This window comes from Vidua chalybeata, chromosome Z, assembly GCF_026979565.1.
Source record: "Vidua chalybeata isolate OUT-0048 chromosome Z, bVidCha1 merged haplotype, whole genome shotgun sequence".
Taxonomy (NCBI): Eukaryota; Metazoa; Chordata; class Aves; order Passeriformes; family Viduidae; genus Vidua; species Vidua chalybeata.
Window position 1 is genome coordinate 14,461,852 of NC_071570.1, and position 22,336 is coordinate 14,484,187.

General features: G+C 35.8%; 1 long non-coding RNA gene across 1 annotated transcript in view; it reads left to right on the plus strand.

Moving 5' to 3' along the window:
• Positions 1-4,841: 4,841 nt before the first annotated feature.
• The window catches only part of LOC128781944 (uncharacterized), a 28,033-nt gene continuing 10,538 nt past the window's right edge, over positions 4,842-22,336 (plus strand). Inside the window, exon 1 of the long non-coding RNA XR_008428578.1 lies at positions 4,842-5,463. This is a non-coding gene — a long non-coding RNA (uncharacterized LOC128781944). The remainder of the gene's footprint in view (positions 5,464-22,336) is intronic.

The window sequence follows — 22,336 nt, forward strand, 5'->3', positions numbered from 1 at the left end:
ATTATCTGGCATATGCCTCCTGTCAGGCCTTTGAAATGTTTGGTGCAACATGTATTGCTTAAAGACAGGACTTAAAAAAAAACTTTAGCTCTATTTATGTTTTATCATCTGCTAAATAGTTCTCTTTAATTTTTTTTTGTTTGTTTGTTTTGTTTTGGGATTTTTTTGGGTTTTTTTTGGGGGGAGGTTTAGTTGGGTTTTGTTTTGGTTTTGGTTTTGGTGTTGCATTTGGCTTTTTTGCGTGTGTGGTTTTGTTTTGTTTTGTTTTTAGTTTATTTGGGTTTCTTTTTCTAAATAAGTTGGCCCAAGTGGACACACACATACACATAAAAACTTTGGATTTTATTGCATTACAGTGTCTTAACACAGGTGGTTTTATGTTGGATATTTACCATACATATCCTAAACATCAATATCATCTCTGGAGACCACTGACTTCTCATCCTGAGAAAATAACTGCCCTAGTGAGAATGACCTACGCAGGACACCTTGCTCCAAGATTCTGTTTTTATCCAGATGTAATGATCAAATGTTTCTTTTTGGAGAAGTAAATATGTGTTTTCATCAATGGTGACAAAGGCAACTATGTTGACACAAATCCTGAGATGGTCTGTAGTGCAACTTAGGACAGACAACTAACTAAAACCATCAAGGAAAGTTCTTGAGGAAGGAAACATCAAGTTCTTAATGACTTTATGTCTTTGCATCTCAGTTGTGACACATTTTTCTCAGCCCCTACTTTTTTCTCTTTTATCCTGAATACAGGCTTATTTAGAAAATATTAAAAAATCTTGAGGAAAAAGAAAAAAACTCTAAAAGAAAAAGGAAATTGTCTTCAACAGAGCTTTATCTAATTTAAGGGAATGTGACCACTTTTAGGCTAACCAGACCTAGTATGATGCAGTGAGGAGACCATGACAGCAGCTGAAATGTTGTGTGCAAAGAAAGACCTTGCTCCCAGATTTAATCTCCCACCACCCTCTAGCAACACTAGATGCAAGAATTGTCTTCAATTGTTCAGGTAAAGAGAATGGCTAAGAGTGAGAGAGTGAGTATGTATCCCTCTGACACAGAAGAGATTGTCATATCTCCTAGGGAATTAAGATTTCCTGCAGTAGCCACATAACATTATTCGATCCTGATGTCTCACAGTAAATTCTTTCCTCTGTTTTCATTTTTTGTAAAGGAGGAAAATGAATGGAAAATATCTATAGTAAGTGATTGGCATTTAGATAACAGAAGTGCTCAGCTGTTAGAAAACACTAACATTTCCTAACTCAGGTGTTTGTGATCTTGCTTTGCCATATGTTCCATGTACGTCCAAGTCCATTTACAGAATTTATGTTCCATTAAGATTTAACAGGCAACCACAAATGTAAGATTTGTTATAATTGGAATATTTGGCTTTTGACACCTCTTTTACATTTTTAAACATGTTTTAATTATGAAGCTATGTATGCAGTAAAAAATCTGGAGGTCTTTAGTCTTTCAGGAAAAAATGCAGGATTGCAAAGGATTAGGGCTATAGGATTATATGAATAGCTTTGATTAAACCTGTGTAAATTGCTCAGTGACTTTTAAATTGCAATTTGTGTCCTATGTGCCTAGGTCCATTCTGACCCTGATGTATACTGTCTTTGAAATGGAAATCTTCAGTTGTTACCTCTAGACAGCTTTAAAGGCTTGACTGCCCACTCTGAATTCCTTTGAAATGTTTAATTTGAATCATAAACTATCCCTGCAAACAATCTCATCATTTTGTTAGAAATCATGTCTCTTTTGAAATGGGTTTATGTCTGTAGACCTGTTTGATGTGTTGTTTTGGTGTGGGGAATTCCTTAAAACTTTTAACTTTTGTATCTGGTAAAACTTACTACTTAAATTTAGTATGCAGTGATTTGTTAACTCATTAAAATAAATTTAGTTCTGCACTAATATTCATTACTTTAAAAAATAGTATCTCTCTAAATTGTTTTGTCTACACATATATTTTTCTTGAAATCACTGCCAAATTCACAGAATCACACAGAATGGTCAAGATTGGAAGGGACATCTGGAAGCCATCTTGTCCAGCTCCTTGCTAAAGCAGGGACGTGGCTAGAAAAAACTAATATTCATATATTTGACACACTGAAGAGTGAGTTAATTATCTAGGTATTTCGTTTCTATGAAATAACACAACAGACAAAAACAGACTAAATATAACGTAGGAAAAAAATAAAATTTCCAAGTTGCTAGTTTTTCTGGATGTGGAAAAGCTACACTATAGTCCGGTGAAACACTGAGCTGGTACACGTCCTTCACCTGTATCCAGAGACTGACTTAAAACACTCACGTAACAAAGGGTACTGATAAATTTTGGAATATATGTTTTGGATTTCTAGCTCTCTCAGCTAGTGCCCTTCCCCATTGGAGCCTGGCATAAAGGATGTTAAAGACAGAATATTAGAATGCCCTTTTTTGTTGTTATTTTACCTTTTTAAAATTCTACTTTTCCTAGGATTTGGAAGTTTTATTATAATAATTAAATAAATAAAACTTAAGATACCAGTTAGAATTATACTAAACTGTTTGCACCATAGCCCTTTGTTATGTTGGAAAGGGCTACTCAAATATAAAATATTTCTGAAAAACTTAATAATTAAATCTTAATAATTCTACTGACTTGCTCATCAGATTTAGAAACAGGGTACTAATGTTTTTAAAATCCATGACTATTTGATCCACTGGTCTGCCTTATTCCAGATACTTCAAGAGCTTCACAGAAAATTCTGAGAACCTAGCACCACACCACTTTGTAGAAAAAATACTGCTCACTTCAACAGGCAATGATTAGGTATAGGATATGAAAGAAAGAAAAAGTGTTCCTGGAGTTTATGTGTTCTCTGATACAATTTCATTACTATGGACAAGTTGTGTAGCTCCTTACTACAAACCCTAGCTTTAAAAAGTTCATGTTGAGGCCATCATGCCAAATGTACCTGATTTACAGTCATGCTTATTAAAATCTGTAATAAAAATTCCATACAAGAAAAATATATTAAGTTATTGTAAAGGGAATATTTGTTACCTCGGTAGCAAATAAAATCTGTATTACTATTGCGTATTTTATTTTCATTGAAGAATTGAATCCTTTTCAATTATTGTGTGGGATGGGAAAGTAGTAAACAAGGTTGTAAATCTCTGGAATTTGTTTCATGGTAATAGTACATTAAGCAGGCTACTGGTATTCTCAATGCATTGAAGTAGAACTACTATGACTCACTACTTTATAATTATGTGAGGATTATTAACACAACAGGAGAAGTAAATTGGCTACTCAGCACGAGTATCACTCTGTGTCTTAGCTAATTGCATATATCCTAGGTTAGCCCAGCTAGGCAGATCTCCCATTGTGCTTGGAATTGAGAGATATACATAAAAATCGTAATAATTTACAAGGTAAAGTTGATGTTGAAAATTACAGAGGTTCTCAGAGGATTATTTAAATTGTTTGATATTTTAATATATTTTTGTGTGATAGTTTGTTTGCTCAAAAAGCAAATAGCTAATAATTTAAAACAAACAAACAAACAAACAAAACAAACCCACTAAAATACCCCAAAATAAAACACAACACTCTATGGGATGTAATTGAAATTTTAGATCTTATCACTCTTAGATGGCAAATAAATTTGTCAAGTTGAATGAAAATGCAAAACAGTACTGAAATATTAATAAATCTATATCTCTTCTGGCTAGCTGCTAAAATCTTACATAGTCACAATGAGCTGACAGCTTTCAAACCAAATACACTTTTTAGAGGATGTGTGTGCAAGTGTACATTAAATAAATAAAAAAATTTGCTGTGGTAAGAATATTTATATTGTTTGCTGTACTTTTAGGGAAGTAATGATATTGTGAAAAACATTTCACAAATTAGAAACATGCAAGTATTAAAAATGCACTAATATTTAAAGAAAGATGCTGCTAAATGGTGTGAACTCCTTCTCTGGTCCTGGAAACAGCAATGTGCAAAGAAATTCTTTTGTTAAGTAGCTTTGAAATAGCTTCCAGGAATAACATAGACGTGCATAAAAATATGATCTATGTAGAGACTTGCTTGTGGAAACAGAAGTTGTCCTGCTGGTTTTAATGACCTCATACACAAATTTTCAATTTAAGGATGAGCATGGCTGGCACACAGTTTTGTCTAAATCCCAAAAAGAGCTCAACTGAAGTGATACATATGTAAAAGAATCTTTTAGGTTCAAGTGTCTTTAATCTATCTCAGTTCTAATCACAACTGGATAGTTCTAATGTTCCTTGGCTAACTAAATTTAGTATAATAAACATATAATGAAAAGTAAATAAAGGCAAATATTTTGTGTATGTGCACTGGTGTACATTTTCATTTTCATCTTTTTAGTAGCAAAAAATAAAATCCCAAACACCTTGCTTGTAAAACTTCATCAGTGGTCTATATACACAGCCAAATCCACAGCATTTCCATTCACAGCATCAAAGAAGACAAGAAAATATTACAAATACATAGTTATGTTAGGATTTTTACTAAAATAACAATTTAGTTTACTCTCCATTTTATGCAGTTTCTTTCTCCATTATTTAGTACCTAAAAGAATTGAATTGAAACACCTAACATTATATATGAAAACAGAAAACTGCAATTTTATTTAAGATATCTGTCACATGTGAAGAATAAAATACACTTGTCAAAACCTGTTTTGAAGAACATTAGCTGTGCTATTTTGTGTAGGATTTAGTTGACTTTCCTCAGAGCAGACCACGTGGTGCTGTGTTCTATATCTGCTCTTAAGGTACTGCTCAGGGTACTTTAATCATAGCAGAGAGGAGCTTGTCCAGCATCATGACCTTTTCTGCTCCTCATGCTGCCCTGCCAGTACGTGCACTGGAGGTGCACAAGGAGTTGGGAGGGACTACAGCTGAGACAGACGATTAGTGTTTGGGCTCACCCGTGGCCATGCCGTATGGCTTTGTTCTTGGCAGTAAAAACTGAGGGAAAGGAGTAACGGCGACGTTTGGGATGGTATTTGTCTCCCCAGATAACCACTGGGCGTGATGGAGACCTGCTTTCCTGGACATGGCTGAATACCTGCTGGGACAGACTGTGAGGACGGGTGTCTGGCAGCGCTCGCTGTGTGCGAGGGCAGCGCGGGTCGGGCCCGGCCCTGCTGAGGCGAGGCCCGGCGCGCACAGCCCAGCCCCGGGCCCGTGTCCCGGCCCCGCCGTGGCCGCCAGTCCCTGGCCCGCCCGAGGCCGGGCTCACACCCACCCTGGAGCCCCGGGCTGGCCTGGCCGTGGCCAAGTGACCGCAGGTCCCACCTGGGGGAAGGGCCCAGGAAGGCCAAAGGCTATTTAAACCAAATTCTGTGGCAAGCACACGTCCTGACCCTACCTCCTCTTGGAAATTCTATCGGCTGAACACCACTGGAACCAGCACTGGTAGCTATAGGTGTTCTTTTCTACATATTTTCTAACGTTTCCCCTTTATTCTTTTTCTAATTTCCCCTTGTCCAATTTTTTGAGTAACTTAAAATCAGATGGCTTAGAGTTTGCTAAGTTGTATGGGCTAAATTAATGCTTTGAGAGGTGCTCTGTGTTGATTGAAAGCTGTTCTACAATTTTGCTTAAGTTCTCAGATTTTCCAAAGTTGCCTGTAAAGGGTTTGCTATGTTATTTTCACCTCTTGAGAATATCTTGTCACTGTTTCCCGTGTGCATCTAAATAAGAGTACCTGGACAGCTGTAAGCCCTTCTAAAAGTCTCATTGAGCAAGTTTTTTGAGGTCTTATACCTGCCTGTCCATGGGAAGTGATGAATTCTTTCCTTGCTGTCCTTTGCTTTTGTGCACAGCTTTCTCTTTACCTATTAAGATGTTTAATCCACAATGTTACTGCAGATCTGTTTGCTCTTCAGCACAACTTTACTACATTATTACTTAAATTTTTAGATAATTTCTTTGAATCTGCTGGTATAAATTCTTTCAGTGCTCTTATTATTCAGAATAAATTAAATACTTCAGTGGTTTATAGATGGGCAAGTATTTCTGCAAATTTTGATAGTTGAATCCCAGAAAATAACAGATTATTGCCACAAAGGAATTGCTTGCTGCATTTTGGGAAGTCTGGAGATAAAATGGGTTTTTGCAGCTGTCCTGGTTTAGGCCAAATTTTGGAAAAACCTCTGGGAGGAGCCCCCAGAAAGCAAACCCCCCCACGGCCCCTCCTCCACTTGGTTCGGGAAGAATTTCCTTGGAGAGAAGCGGAAAAAAACCCTTCTTTATTTAACAAGCAAAACACTCCCCAGTACAAAAAAAAAAAAAAAAAACACACACCAAAAAAAAAACAAACCCAAAAAAACAAAACAAAACAAAACAAAACCCCAACCAAATAATAAAAAAAAAACAAAAAAAAAAAAAAACAAAAAAAAAAAAAAAAAAAAAACAAACAAAAAAAAAAACCCAACAACTAAAAAAACAGATGAAACAGATGACAAAACTCTCTGCTCTTACTGCTCAGAAGAGAAGACAAATTCAGAAAGTCTCTCCTGGGAGTGGTCGCCCAGTTCTCAGTCTCCCACGCTGGGGATGGCTGCTACAGATCACAAAATGCAGGCACTCTGTGTTTCTTGGTGTTTCCCAGGTCCCAGTCTGGAGCAGGTTCAGATGATATTCAGGAAAATGAAAGGACAAAAAACAGTCCAGGGTAAAAACTGTACTGCCTAGCTAAACTAACTAATAAGCAAAAGCAAAACCAAGCAAGCAAGCAAGCAAGCAAGCCTAGCCTCTCCTAGACACAGACCATGGTGGGGGGTGAGCCGGCTGAAAACAAGACAAAACAAACCTTCACTTCTCCGAGGCAGTCCTGAAGGCACAGAAAATAATATCAGGCATAAACAGAACACACGATTGGGGATACAAGCACCGTAACGTCACTCTAGGACAGCAGTTCAGTCATGGCAATGTTAACTGTATTCCCTTTACATCTTGAACCATTCAGGCACATATCTTTGTTTTTAAATTTTTTTTAATACTTTCTGTCATGCTGGATATCATCATTCAACAGGAGGGAAATATGTTTAATTCTTTTGGTTTTTTACCCTGATGTAGATTTAACCAATAATAAATTTCAACAGTATGAAAAGCTTGATACAGTGGCAGGTTTACTTTTAAGAAAAGATGACATTAAAAAAGAAAAAAAAATTTCTCAAATGTAATTTTCTTAAGTACATATATATTATAGATTAAAAATTCTACTTTTTTTATTAATGACAATGTATATGTTACTAGTTTTAGAAATATATTTTTGTTACTAAAAATATCCCTCATGTAAGGGAGGTAAGAGACAACTCTTGTAAGATAACTACAACACCTGTAAAAAACCCAGAATTTTCCTTCTAAAATTAAAATTGAATTCAGATTGAAAAATAATAATGAGAAAAAAGAACTGATTCTCCTATGTAACTAATAAATCTAATGAGCATTTAGAATGTATGGGTTTATATATAGAAGAGTATATGTTTTGTTTCTCTTTCTGTTGTCAATAACAGAAGCCAGAAGTGAAAAAAAATGTATTTAACTGTAAGAGTTTTACAGTATTTTCAAAAATCTTGTATTTCGTTCCCTTAAGGAAAAAAAAAAAAAAAGATTAAAAGAAAAAAAAAAGGAAAAAAAAGAAAAAAAGCCTGAACAATTTGTTTTATTTGAAGTTACTCTTCAGGCTTTTCAAATGTGTTTCTTTCAGAGCTGTCCTCTTATACTAGTAGTTTTGTCCTGAATGGGGCATTTATCTGATTTTGCATCTTCAACAATGGCTCCAGATGAGCATATTCCCAGGGACAAATTTAAAAGCACTAATGCAGCTTTATCTGTTTGAAATGTCCTCCTCTATCATCAATGTCTACTGAACAGCAGGACCAAAGATGTGGTGTTTTTCAACAAGTACCACCCAGTTTTTATTAATCTCTCACAAGAAAGTTATACTTCTGGCTTTCAAAAATATCACCAAATATGCTTCTAGGCAGCTAAAAAAATGAACTAAACGAATAAAATAAAATAACTCTGACCTACATCTAAAAAGCATAGTAACATATTTTATTTGCATGAGTCTCTGAATGTATCATGCAATAATAGAGCCATAACAGAAAAAAGCTTTGTAGAAGTGTTGCAGGCTCTGCCAGTATTTTGCTGCTTTGCTCACAGATTTATGCAAAGTTTCCCTCTGAGATCCTCCTGCAATGTACCTTTCTTATTCTTTATCTCATGTGTTCCTTATTTTGATCAACAGCTCTATTTTGTAGGCAATGCCTTTTGTTCAGGAGATAAGACCAACCTCACCTGTTCAAGACAGACTTGACTCCAGCTATGACTATTACTATCTGTTCGTGTAGGGAGGAGTTTTCCTATGGCTAGCTTATATGCTTCTTTCTCCTAAAATGCTTCTTTCATCTCCAGCCCAGTGAAGTTCTTAAGCACAATGTAGCAGGTGCATTTAAAACTGACCAAAATCATGAATAAGATTCAAAAGGAAGTGCAAACTTACATGATGACGTAGCGATGTTTTCTGATAATTTTTCCCCTCTTATTTTCCCAATAATACCCTGACTTTTTTTTTTCTTTTTTTTTAGGCTACTGTTACTTTCATGAAGTCATTTTTTATAAACTCAGGTTCTTGCATTTGAGTGATAACAGTCAGTTCAGAACCCATGACTTCTTATGTGAAGTCATAATTTGTTTTTCCTATGAGTTTACCTGTGTTAGGAGTAGAGTGTTCAGCTCAAGGTCAGAAAGAGATCATGAATGTCTAACAATGACAGAATTTCTTGATTGTGTCTGTATTATAACTGAAGAAATGTGAATAACCTCTAATTAGAAATTACCCACATTAGAACAAAAATTGCAATGAAGAGTTTTTGTTAGATAAAATATTGTTTCTAAAATGTACAGCATCATTTGCTACGTTTGATACATTGATTCATATATATGATTTATATCTGTATATATGAATAGAGTTCTTTTTCTGACTATACCAAGTCCTTTCCTGATATCCATGGGGTAGTTGCACACCTATCAATCTAAAAATTCTAATGCATTGCCAAACTATCTTCTACTTCTTTTCCAGAAAATAATAGTTTTAATTTTTTTTTTTTTTAATCTTTCTATGTAAATGCAATATAAGAGGTGATGGAAAGGGGAGGTGGTGGAAAGGGGAAGGGAAAGGGTGAAGTTAATTTTTTTATTGTCATTATGTGATTTTTTTTGTGGGGGAGTGTTTTTAGGTTTGGGATTTGTTTTTTTTTTTTTTTTTCCAAACACCATATCTAATTAAAGTTGTTTTCTTACCTCAGTTTTCCACTCCTGTACCTGCATCAGCTTCTTAAATGCAAAAATATAATGTTTTGGGGATTAAAGTATTATAAACAAGATCAGTTAAGTAAATTTGTAATCCTCTTTCCACTTTTTATTAATTTACTTGTTTATTAATCTAATTGTTTATTTTTCTGTAGTAGACATGGTAACACAAAGTTACACAGCAGAGGATAAGGTGAACTGCAGTGCAGAAATGGAGAAGAGGAAACAATGAACAAATGTTAGAGATTTTCTTGAAGAGTATTTACCACACAGAAACTACAGTGTTTCAGTTAATTGAGAGAATATACTGTACAGATATTTCTGAGTTTTGTTTCTCTATCTAAGCCAAGAGTTGTATTTACTTTTTCTCCATACAGGTAGCTTACTGAAAGTTTAGTATTTCAACATTCACAGTAAACACAGAGGTATAAAACTAGTTACACTTTTCCCACACTGGAGGTCAAACAGGATTTTTTAGTTGTAACTTTTTCCAAATGTTTCAACACTAAATTAGCAAATGACAGCAAAAGAGTAACAGATGCTGCATGGTCAATACAGTCCTTGAACAAATGTGTTTCAGATTTAAAAGTGCATTTTAACCAAAGTTTTACTCAGATATGAAAGTTCAAATTAAATTACACTTTCCTTAAAAAATCATTTTACTGAGAAATCTGCTTTGCCTGTTGCCACTACCAATATAAATTTCTCTCCTGCACAAAATTTTGGCATGTTCAAAATTAATTTTGCAGCCTTGCTCAAATAAACAGTAAGAAATCATTTAACAGGGAAAGGAGACATGGCTACTTCATTCGTGTAATTGTATTTAAGAAGGTAACAAAAGGGGTGATCATATAAAATTTGAATCAAGGTTATGGGCCTGAATGGCAAAATTAGCCACCCTTGAATGAGTTGTAGTTTGCATGCTGTCCTTTAGCTATTGCAGCTGCACAGGTTCAGAATTACATATCATTGGGAAGTAGGGAATGAAGACCCTGAAACCAGTTTTAAAATAAATTCTGAAAAACAAGAGAATCCTGGGAATGATAAGTGTCATTGATGTCAGACTGGCAATCATCCTTCATTTCTGATCTCATTTTTATGACTTTGTAATCTTGGCCTCACACCATCTTCAGGAAAAGGACAATTTCATTGCTAAGTGATCAAATTTAAATTTGTTTAATTAATTAAACATAAATTAAATTTATGTTTAACTTCCTAAAAGTAATAAGACTGTTGCTCTTTTTGCCTTCCTTAACCTGAAATTTTTGAGACTTGCTACTTAACAAACAAGACAAGATACTGTTCCAACAAACTCTTGGTATTACTATTCAGTTAGTTTCTATTCTCTGTCACACTGCTTGCTAAGTTTTTTTTCTTTCTGTGTTGACCTGACAGCTATAAACACATATGAACTAAGAATACAAAAGAAGCTGGATTTGTCCTTAAAAAACAAAGGAGAATAAGAGATGTACCTGCACAGGAAAAATCTATCCATTGTCTTATGAAATAAATTATTCAATGTATTCACTGAATCACCATTTTTTATCTAGTGCAATGGGAAAAAATTCTTCTGTTACTTGTTACTGACTTAGTTATGTGTCATAAAGCTTTGGAGTTGAATTAACTTTCAACAGAGCAGGGTAATTTGTATGAGCAGGTGACAATATTCCTATATAGTCAATCCCCTGAAATTCTCATTCTATAAACTACAAATAGAGAACTAAAAGGCCCGCACAGATCTTGTTATGTCCTGCATGCTTCTGTAGATGGGGATTGCAGCAATTGGTACTATCCATATAGACTGATAAAGGCTCCCACGGCAAACCCTGCCTTCTCTTGCTGTTGACCTCTTTGGTGTGCTTTGTGGCCTGCTCTTCAGGCTTCCATCTCCAGCTTCCCTTTTCAGCTGACTGAGTTTGTAACTAAAAACTTCAGTTCAAACTGGTCATGGCCCACTCAGTGCATGTTTATTCTAGCTGGACACCTTGCCTGTCAAAATTCATTCACATGCTATTGCATTTCAAATGATATTTTATCGGTAAGAGATGTTTGCCCCTTTGACGTTTAAATTATATCCTTCTCTGCCCTTACTCTAAAGCTGTGCTTTACTCCTAATAGGGCTAGCTCTCATTAATTTTAATAATATTAAAGGCAGAAATTCCTAATAGAAATGTCTCAGCATTTTGTGCCGTGGATAGCACATGTGTGTCTCATTCTGATGCTGTTACGTTTGCCTACTTTGTGCCAGCATTTTTTCATTTCTTTGAACAGGTATTATACTTACTGAGAAATCACATTGCGAGAGTGTAAAAAATTAGGATACGTAAAAATATGTCTATTTTAAAATACATTAGTTATTTTAAAACACAGAATCACAGAATATGCTGACTTGGAAGGGACCCAAAAACATCATCAAGTCCAACTCCTGGTCCTGCACAGCCCCATCCCCAGTAATCATCCATGTGCCCAAGAACATTGTCCAAACTCTTCTTGAACTCTTGTCAGGTTGATGCTGTGACCACTTTCCTGGGGAGCCCAGACACCTTCTCGGTGAAGAATCTTCTTCATAATATCCAACCTACACCTCCACTGACACAACTTCAAGCCATTCCCTCAGATCAGTGCCTACCCCTCCTCTTCCTCTCATGAGGAAGTTGTAACTGAAGTGAGGTCTGTCCTCAGTCTCCTCCAGGCTGAACAGACTAAGGTGCCTCAGCCAGTCCTCATACAGCTTCCCCCAGGGCTCTTCACCATGTTTGTAGCCTCTTTTGGACACTTTCTAAGATTTTAATGCCTTTCTTATATTGCAGTGCCTGAAACTGCACACAGGACTTGAGGTGGCCACTCTAGTACAGAGCAGAGCCTGTACTGAGTGAAACCTCCTTTGCCCGGCTGGCGATGCTCTGCCTGATGCACACCAGGACAGGGTTGGCCCTCCTGGCTGCCAGGGCACTGCTGACCCATGTTCAGCTTGCCAGGACCCCCAGGTGCCTTTCCATGGCACTGCTTACAGCATCTCATTTCCCAGTCTGTCCATACATCCAGGGTTGCCCCATCCCAGATGCAGGGTCCAGCACTTTCCCCTGTTGAACTTCATATGGTTGGTGACTGCCCAGACCCCTGATTTGTCAAGGCCCCTCTTCATGGCCTCCTTGCCCTCCAGGGAGTCAACACCTCCTCCCAGTTTTGTATCATCTGTGAACTCATTATCTCTTCCAGTCCTACATCCAAGTAATGTATGAAGATGTTGAAGAGCAGAGGGCTGAGGATGGGGCCCTGTGGAACCCCACTAACAAAATGTCCCCAGTCTGATGTCACCCCATTCACTCTAATCATTTGTAGCTGACCTGTGACCCAGTTGCTCACAGCAACACATCCTGTGATATGTTTATCCAGCTGTGGGCTGCACATTAGGTCCAGAATGATCCTGTGTGAGACAGTGTTGAAGGCTTTACTAAAATTCAAAGAGATCACTGGATTCCTTGATCAGCTGGGTGGGTTACCTTGTCATAAAAGGAAATCAGACTTGATAAGCAGGATTTTCCTCTCATGAAGCTATGCTGGTTCTGACCAATTACTGTGTTGTCCTTCAGATATTTTTCAGTACCCCCAGAATAATCTTCTCCATAACTTTACTGGGCACTGAAGTGAGACTGACAGGCCTGTAGGTTGTAGAAGTTTTTATAAGCTTAGTTTAACACTGAATTAGAATATACAAATTTCTGAAACTTCATTTTACAGGAAATTTATATATGACATGAAGTATTACTATGGTTTCATATATTTTAATTTTTTTTCAGGTATCTTCACACCAGATTTATTTTAAGGAATAATGAATATAAACAGTTATTTTCACTAGTAGTTTTAAGGAATCAAAACTCATGAGAAAATATATTTTCTTAAGCAGACAATCCAAACAAAAAAAACCTACATGAGACAGAATCTTACAGAAAACCCTATGAAGTAAGCTTTAGTACTTAGAGACCTATGCTAATTCTGTGCTCCAGACATTCTTTCTCTAACCTGAGCAATATCATATTGAGGACTGCAAACTTACATGAGGGTACAGTCAATTTAGTTTGTTAAGCAAGAGGTCTTAATATACTCTAAAAAAATACCTTAGTTTCTGCTGCAGTCTCATTTCTTCCCTACCTCTTGAGCGAGGTGAATGCCAGCACTAACGAAAATTATTTGTCTGTCTTTTTCTGGTTAAAAGTTGATTTACAAAACTATGAAGCAGGCAACTGGGCTTGATCCAAGCAGAATTTTCAGGCTTGCATCATGAATACAAAAGCTCACATGCCAGACTCTTGGCTAAAGCAGTACCACATTATAAAATTACCAGTAGTTTAAGTTACCAGTGATTTATCATCATTAGTGGGATAAGTGGTATTCTTGTGTATATAATGAAAAAAAAAACAACAACCCTCGACTTCCATAAGCTGTCTACTGTCCTCCATTTTTGTGAAGTACAGGTATTGCAAGTCAGAAACCTCTGTAACAGAGGTAGACTCTGGAGGTTCTAATGGAAAAGGAAATGTTCTCAGTTGTCCTTAAAACAATGGAAATTGTTTATGTTTGGACAGACACTTCCCATCCCATTTCTTTTTTTCCAAACCCTTAGATTGCACAGGCTAGCAAAGTACTGTAATATCAGAAATAGTAAGAGGAAAATAATAATTCATCCTTTGCATAAGAGCCAAAATAAAACTTCAGCAGTATGCAGTGAGAAATAACAGAGGTCCAACTTTCTTTGGAAGTAGGAGGCATGGAAGCTGCCATATGAGTGGCTCCATATTGGTGCATTTATATACAGGACTCCTAAGCTCATTCTAGAATCATAGAGGCTGAATACTGGAAAAAAAAAATGATCACCAAATTAGATTTCATGTATTTTCTTTTTTTTTCATTGATGCTTACTTTTCCAGTGTTCTTCTCGTGTAAATATGTTTTCATAGGGAACTCTGTCCCATAAATTTACATTTTTATTTGTTATCCATTACTTCAAATGCTCACACAAGTTTTAACCCTCTCCTCTGTGAATTCCATATTTATTTGGAATCCAGGCTTATTTACATAGTCATGGTGAGTATCAGAGTACATTTAAGGAGAGAATTTATGAGAAGTTTAGGAACTTGCTAATAGCTCTGCACATCTGGAGAAAATTTTCATATCTGGGGGGACTGCATGGATGATGGAGGGACCTAGTAAATTTGGAAAGTGGTTTTAGCAAGTGCAATTCAGTGACTGTGGGACTCAAGAGTCCTGATCTAACCACCTGTCAAGCTGGTAGGTACTGAGGGAGATGCTGGCTTTGCTCCCCCAACACTCCTGACTTTGCTCAAATACCTAAATTTTCTGTTATCATACATTTAAAACTGATCTTTTACTGATCTTTCAATCTTGAGTTAGTTTGTTTTCTCTGTGGGAGCTTGAGATGTTTGTGGAAAGAAATCTAGTTTGTCATGATGTACAACCATTACCAAATGCCAAAGCACAGAAATCAATACCCTAAACCTGATTGAAAATAAATTTTGCTTGCATTAAAATGCACAAAACATGCACATTTTTGTGTTACCTTTGCTTCAAAGTGATTTTACTTTTGCTATCTTACCATACTAGCTTTTTTCCCTCCCACTCTGCCCCCAGCTAAACATAATTTGTTGGCTGTCACTAGAGCTCAAGACAATGTAAAACCAAAAGCAGTAATTGCATGCAGGGGTGGGGGCAGAACCCCTGAACATAATTGGATAAAAATGGTTTTGTGATCCCTTAAAGGGGGACAAACACTTCAGTTGCTGATTGGCACTAGAAACAAACCTTTGCCCTGAAAACAGAATTGAACCCTGTTGCCTGGCAGACATATTAATTTCCTTCTCAGGGGAAAACTAAATGGATTGCTCAGGAGTTTTATGCTTATCAAGCAACTAAGACAGCCTAAAAGTGTTTGTTTTCCAATTTCTGTTTATGTGTGATCAGGACATAAGGTTAGAAAGACATTTGTATAACAAAAGCATTTATAAATTCTGCATTTCTGAATCAGAGACTTATTTCTGTGTCTTCTATTGCCAATTCATCTGCAAAGTAGGTATTAGCAAATTGCCTGTAGGGTTCTATTTTTAGTGCAGCATTAAAATACCTGTTTAGATTTTTAGCAGCAGGGATTTTCATTTCCATCTATTGCCCCAAATAGTTTACCATCACATCTACTTGCTCTTAAATCTAGTATATTTAAAGATGTTCAAATTTTTCTGCATTATAAGCATTTTAATTTTTACATTTTTGCAACTCTATTATTAAGGAGATGGTTAGAGTCTTAATTCATTGTAGATACACAGGAGCTCATTCTTTTTAAAAGCTGAGTCCTTTAGATAGCTATTTGCATCTTTTACTTTTCTTTTTTTTTCTGGAAAAACAACTCACAACAAAAAAGCCTTATAAGAAAACTGCCCACATCAAGCAGTACAGATAAGAAACTATTGTTGTGGATGTTTAATCTACTATTAGTTTTGAGCATATGATGCTACAGAACTATTGCAAAGTTCTTATAAATGACCACATAATCTTCTTTCAGCAAGAGAGATTCCCCACAGCTTGCCTTTCAGATGATAACCTACCTGCTTTGTACAAAAGAATACTGCTCTCTAGTGGAATATGGGAAAAGATTCCATGACCTCACCACTTAGCTGCCTCTGCCTGCATTCTTAGCTTTTTGCACATGAAAGGCAGCTTAGCTTTTTCCTAGAGTTATGACATGTTATGATATATGGCTACAATTACTGTGATACTATACTGTGAAGTGGCTTTTCTTTTGTAATCAAGTAAGAGAATTTTTCCCTGCAAAGTCCTCTGTAAATTGAAACCAGTGGTGGTTTTTTAAATTTTCTTTCCTTTTTTTCTTTTTTTTTTTTCTTTTCTTTTCTTTTCTTTTCTTTTCTTTTCTTTTCTTTTCTTTTCTTTTCTTTTCTTTTCTTTTCTTTTCTTTTTTTTTTTTTTTTTTTTTTTTGAGAGTGCTGATGTCTATATCAAGAGTGTGGAACTAATAACTATTTAATTTAGAGGGGAACTCATAATAATTTAGCTGCCATAAGGTTAATTTGGAAATGATTAATAGCTACATTTCTACAGCTGGAAATTTTAATAATCTCTCTCTCTGGAATTTATAGTGATAATATTTTATATTCAGGATTTGCTTTCTGTTGTGATCATTGCCTCCTCTGGAGTGTGAAAGGTTTTCTGAAGCAGGGATCAAGTTGTACAAATCATTCAATACATTCTGTCTGTCTCAGCGGGTGGGACACTATGAGAACACATATGCACTCACAAAATGTGGTGCTTTTAGTTTCCTTCCTCCAGGGCTAGCTGTAGATCTGTCATCTGTTTGGCTAGACATGATGGGATCAGGGCTCCTTTGACAGCATTAATCGCTATCACTACTCACAGCAAGCCCGCGAGCTAGTGAATTGACATGCTGGACATACTTAAAATAGGAATGTAGTGCAGGACTGAAATGAACCTAGCCTGGAATGTGCTGTAAATGTGCATTCAAAACAGGCATCCACTGCTTTGAGGTATTACAATGTTAAACCTGGAGCCAGCTGTTTTCTGAAGATTTATTTTCAACATGTCTTGTCCCTTAGGCGCTGGAAACTAACTTAAAACACCATCTGCAAAAGAGCTGGTTAGCCAATGCCTGGAGTGCCTGCTTCTTGTTTTGTTTACTGAAAATAGAGGCAGTCACAGTAGGTTAATGCAGGAATTTTCTGAATAGCACCTCACTGACTAGCTTTTTAAGGCACTTAATTTTCAGAAAGAAAATAGAGGTATATGAAGAGATCTGTAAATAAATACAATATTTTTTTCCTTAAATGAGAGAAGTGAATTGCAACAGTTATAAACTGCACCCCTTCCACCCCCCCCCCCACTGAACCAAACTGAAAGAACCACAAAACACAGTAAACAAAAAAAAGGCCTCCTGAAGCAGACAAGGGAAGTAAGCATAGGATGGTTGCCTCAGAGGTTTTACTCCTTTCTTTTCTGAAGAGTGTCCTCACCATTCAAGTGTGGGTTAGCAATTTATGAATTTCTAAATATCAGTTTGGAAATTTGTGGGATGCCATAATTCATTGCCAACTATACTGAAACCAACATATCAGAAGAATAGCTCCTCTTCTGAGAAACTCAGAGCATTTAAAACTTGTTCTGATTTATACTGTTGACTAGTCATTAACAATTTTGTAAAATTTTCACTAGTCACAAATCTCACCAATAGGAACGGTTTCCACATACAGTTTACTCAGTAATGAGATATATTTTATTCAGACAAATCTGCTATGTTGCCATTACACCAAAATGGAGTTTTTCTCTTTTGTTTGGCAAACATGGATAGCTATTCATCACCATGAATTTCAGCTGCCATCTATGCCAGAAATTAATTCCTAAACTAGAATAAACCCCCCAAAAATTTGTAAATTTATCATTGAAACAGGGAGGGGTTTAGGATGATGAGATTATTATCTTCTTTTACTGGCAAGGAAATTAAGGTAGAAAGAGTAGAAGATGAAGTGTTAAAATTATATGAGATTTTTACTGGCACTGGGAACAGAATCCAGATCCTTTGCCTCCTACTCCTTTCCATTAACTGGAATATTATGGTTCCTTCCCTGGAGAATTTAAATTCATTCATTTTCACTGGTAATGGAGAGTTTTCCTGGGAGTGGGAAGGAAAACTATAAATGGAGAGTATGAACAAAACTATCTGGAGTAGAGGAAGACAGAAGCAGAAATCATCTGCAAAATGTGGTACAGTGATATAGAACAAATAATGAACTATGGGTATCATGTGATAGTTTTAATGCATATTAAAGCACATATAGCAGAGTGATCCTTGATAGTTCTCAGATGTCTTTAGCACTTAAATTGCAGGATACAAAACACAGGTATTCATTCTGTGGCATGATGGCAATATTCAAGTTATACATCAAGGGTTTCACTGTGCAGTAGGTGATAACAGAAAGATCACGGGTTTCTCCTGAACAAACTTTCCATATATGGTGTTAGTACTGAAAATGTGGTTTCTAACAGAGTGAGAAAAATTTCCTTCTGCTTCAATACAAAATATTGACATTTTCCTATTGGTTCAGTAATTATCATTAATTAATTGGGATGGATGATTGTGAAGCACATTAAACATAATGAATACTATTTAAGTGCCAAGTAATATTGTTATTAATTCACAGTACCTTTTGCAAACATCAGGGTTTTACACAATAAGAAAAACAATAATTAGTACAGCACACGTTGGTTTTGTTTTTTAAAGTTGAATTATATGGGTAAATTACAAAATAGAGTGAAAAAATCTTTCAAGCCAACATTCAAAGGAAGTCAGGGAGTTAGCTGTTCAGCTTTCATCTCAGAGAGCGCAATAAAATCAGAAACAGATGAGAAAAGCCACATTCCCTAGAATAGCACATAGTAAAGTTGATAGACGAGGTAATACATCAAAAAACTAATTATACGTTCAAGATGAACTTTGAAATGTCTTCTTTACTTTGAAAGTAAAGAAGAGTAGAATCAAAATAGCCTTCATCCCCATATCTCCTACTCTCATGGGTCACAAGCCCTAGATATGCACATGAAAACATTTTCATATGAACCTGCCTCATATCTAAGTCCGTAAAGTCTTATGTCTAAGTCCATAATTTCCATGGCACAAGCAGTAAGTATGTACATCAAATATACATGGTGGGAAAAAAGACTTGGTGTTTCCACAGCCAGAGACTGGAGATGGGGCTTTCAGGACATATAAAGACCCTCTAAAAAAGATGCAAGTGTTTGTTTATTTCTAACTTGCTTTTGTTTTTCTTCATCATTCTTCCATCTGTCAACTCTCCTAAAATATTGTTGTATCAGCCCTAAGGACTTCTACCAAATGCACAAAAATTGTCAGTGTGCATTTGGAAAAAGGAAATGCTGGAGATTTACATCCCATAGGGAGTAAATGGATATGCTTAAGTGCTAAAATTTTCTGGAGATACCTACTTCAAAAGCATATGTATATAGGAAAGACTTTGATGTTACATCTGTCTCTGTGACCTCTCACACTATTTCTTCACAATATTTAATATAATGGCCTTACAGCCTTTTGAGCATCAGTATGACCTTGGGCAATGAAATATAAAGAATGAAAACAGACTACTACACAGTTATCAGACTGGATCTTGTATCCAGAACTGTGTCTCCAAGGTTTCTTGAGTCGACATTAATATTTTCAGTTCAGGGCAATTCAGGTGCTTTAGACCAAAATTGTTCTCAGAGCTCCTGAAAATTTCCAGATCACAAGTTTGGAGGCATGTGCTAAATTCAAAGGAAACAGCAGATGCATTATCAAAGGAGGAAGCTCTTGACTGTCCCTTCATTGTAACATTATAATAACTTTACTCTTATTGTCAATGCATCAGTATCTCATGTCCAACTTCTAAATGACATTTCTGAGAAGGGGAAAAGAAGAATATACTGGGAAAAATGAAAGGAACTGGTTACCTTCTGTGAAACTCATCTTTTACATTATCTGAAGCTTTCCTTTGACTAGGTTTGCATTATTATGATTACGTATTTCTGAGAAGCTGGGAGAAGTGGTTGATTTTTTACCTCAGTCCTTTGGAGGAAATTCGTAATTTTTGCACCACTGTAATTTCTGTACCACTGCAATTTCTGTTGTTTCAATGTTTTGAAGCCAATGCGCAGCAAATGAAAGAACTTCTTTAATTACACTGGTAGTGGAATGTACGATAATGAGCTTTTAGGTATTATGGTACAGGCATTTCTAAAGATATAAAGACTTTGATTTAATATGATTTTATAAATATCTGCCACTGACTTCCAGACAAAGAAGGATCCTTACTTTACATCAGAATTTAGATTAAAAAGCATCATTGAAATCAAAAGAGTTGAAGCTAAGTAAACTTAGTCCCTTAGAAGGAAATGGAAGCCAAACTTTCTCCCTAAATATTTTTACAACATTCACTATTAAAGTTGCCGATTATTAAAAGTTAATAAAAACCCTCTTGATCTGCTGATGAATGTAATATCTGCTTGAACCATGAACAATTCATAGGTCATTTTGGAAGTCAAATTTCAGATCTCAGACTGTGTAATAAGTTTAAAAATGTCTCTAAACTTCCTGGTGAAAATTAACACTGCAAAGTTTTTGGTTTTTTTTTTTTTTTTTTTTTTTTTACTCTATTCACAAAAGACCAATGTTCTTCTCTGGAAAAGGTTATAAAAGCTTTGTAAGTGATATGTACTCATCTGTGGAGGTCAATACAGCTAACTCTGCAGACATGTCATATATCGACTACTAATTTTTGAATTTAACTAATAAAAAGTAGGCGCACCTTTTGGACATACATTTTAGAATATGCAGTGTGTGCTGGCTGACACCATGATAATCTGGACCATATTAGAAAAAAAGTTTAATCCTGTTTTATTCTTCTGTTCATATAAAATAATGTGGAAAATATGCCTAAGCAGAAAGTTTATTTTCAGGACGCATCTGAATCACCCTGATTAGTAGATATTTTCTAAGTTTGTGGACAGAATTGTATGGATTTCTTGCATGCAGCTTTCATCCCTGTACATATTACCAGAGTATATTTTTATATGCTCAATTTACTGTTTCTTTGTATCTTCCCAGCTGTGCCAAGTCCACTCCAATGTTGAATTCACTGTTAATATGGATAGATACTGCAAAATAGCCAGACCTCCTACTAGGTTAAATCAGCACTACAGCATTTTTACTAATATTTTCATATTAATAATTACTTTTTTTTCCCTTTCCTTTATTTGTTTTTGTTCTGACAATTTGGTGACCCTGTTGAAGATGATTCAAGTTTTTTACTCATTCTCTGTCTAAAGTCTTACAGATAAGATCATAAAGGTAAAAATATATAGGAGTTGATAAATGCGCTGCTCTGTATTTCTGAGAGATTTAACATCTTGACACACGACCTGCTCTGCTGACATTGTAATATGCCTTACATTATTTCCATAAATTAATAGTTTAAGGTTAAAAGCTCTAAAATGCTCAAGATGAATTTATTTAGGATGTACTGTGATGATCATGCTTTTGTTCAATCTATACACAACTATGATAATGCTGTAATTTCCAATATGCTGCTAATCATGTGCATGGTTTTACCTAGTGTTGTTCAGTACTGAGAAAATAAGAACCTGAGAAACAAACAGACGTATCTCAGAAAGCAGCTGTTTGCTGTTAGACAAATAACTTCAAAGAACTGCAGGAAAAAAAAGTTTGTTCCAGTTTTGTCATTGATTTTCCACATTGGATGCTTTGATAAGTAAATAATCTGTGTCCAAGGCTTACAAATGGGATTATTGTCTCAGAACTATCTTCTGGAGGATTGCTGTATTTCTGAATAATGTAAATCTGCTCAGGTACTACAATGCTGAGAATGCAATCATAACAGTAAGAGAAAGATGCAGACATTTAAGGAGTTCCTTTTGGGTTCAAAATCCAGGGATGAGTAGAAAATTCTGGTATGTAGGACAGTGGTTTGGAGTTAAGAATAAGAATACGCCTCTTGATTTTGGCAACAATTACAAACTTTGAGTAAGTTACTGAACCATCAGCACTTCTCAACCAATATTCATGAAATTTGAATATTTCTCTTAATAACTTACTTTGATATCTATGAATATAAGGAGCAATACAGGATATAGGCATTCATACTACAGTAATTTCAAATCAAATGGAATGTGTGCTATACAGGACCCTACCTTATAGTTCAATGTGGTTTAAAGGTAACTTTTATTTTAAAAAAAATCATCATCTTATGCAAAACCTCTCTCAAAAAGACAAAAAAAAAAAGACATCGAAAAGACATTTGGCTGCTCTCCTGTAAACTTACTGCCTAATTACAAGTTGCAACCCCATATTTTCTTTTAG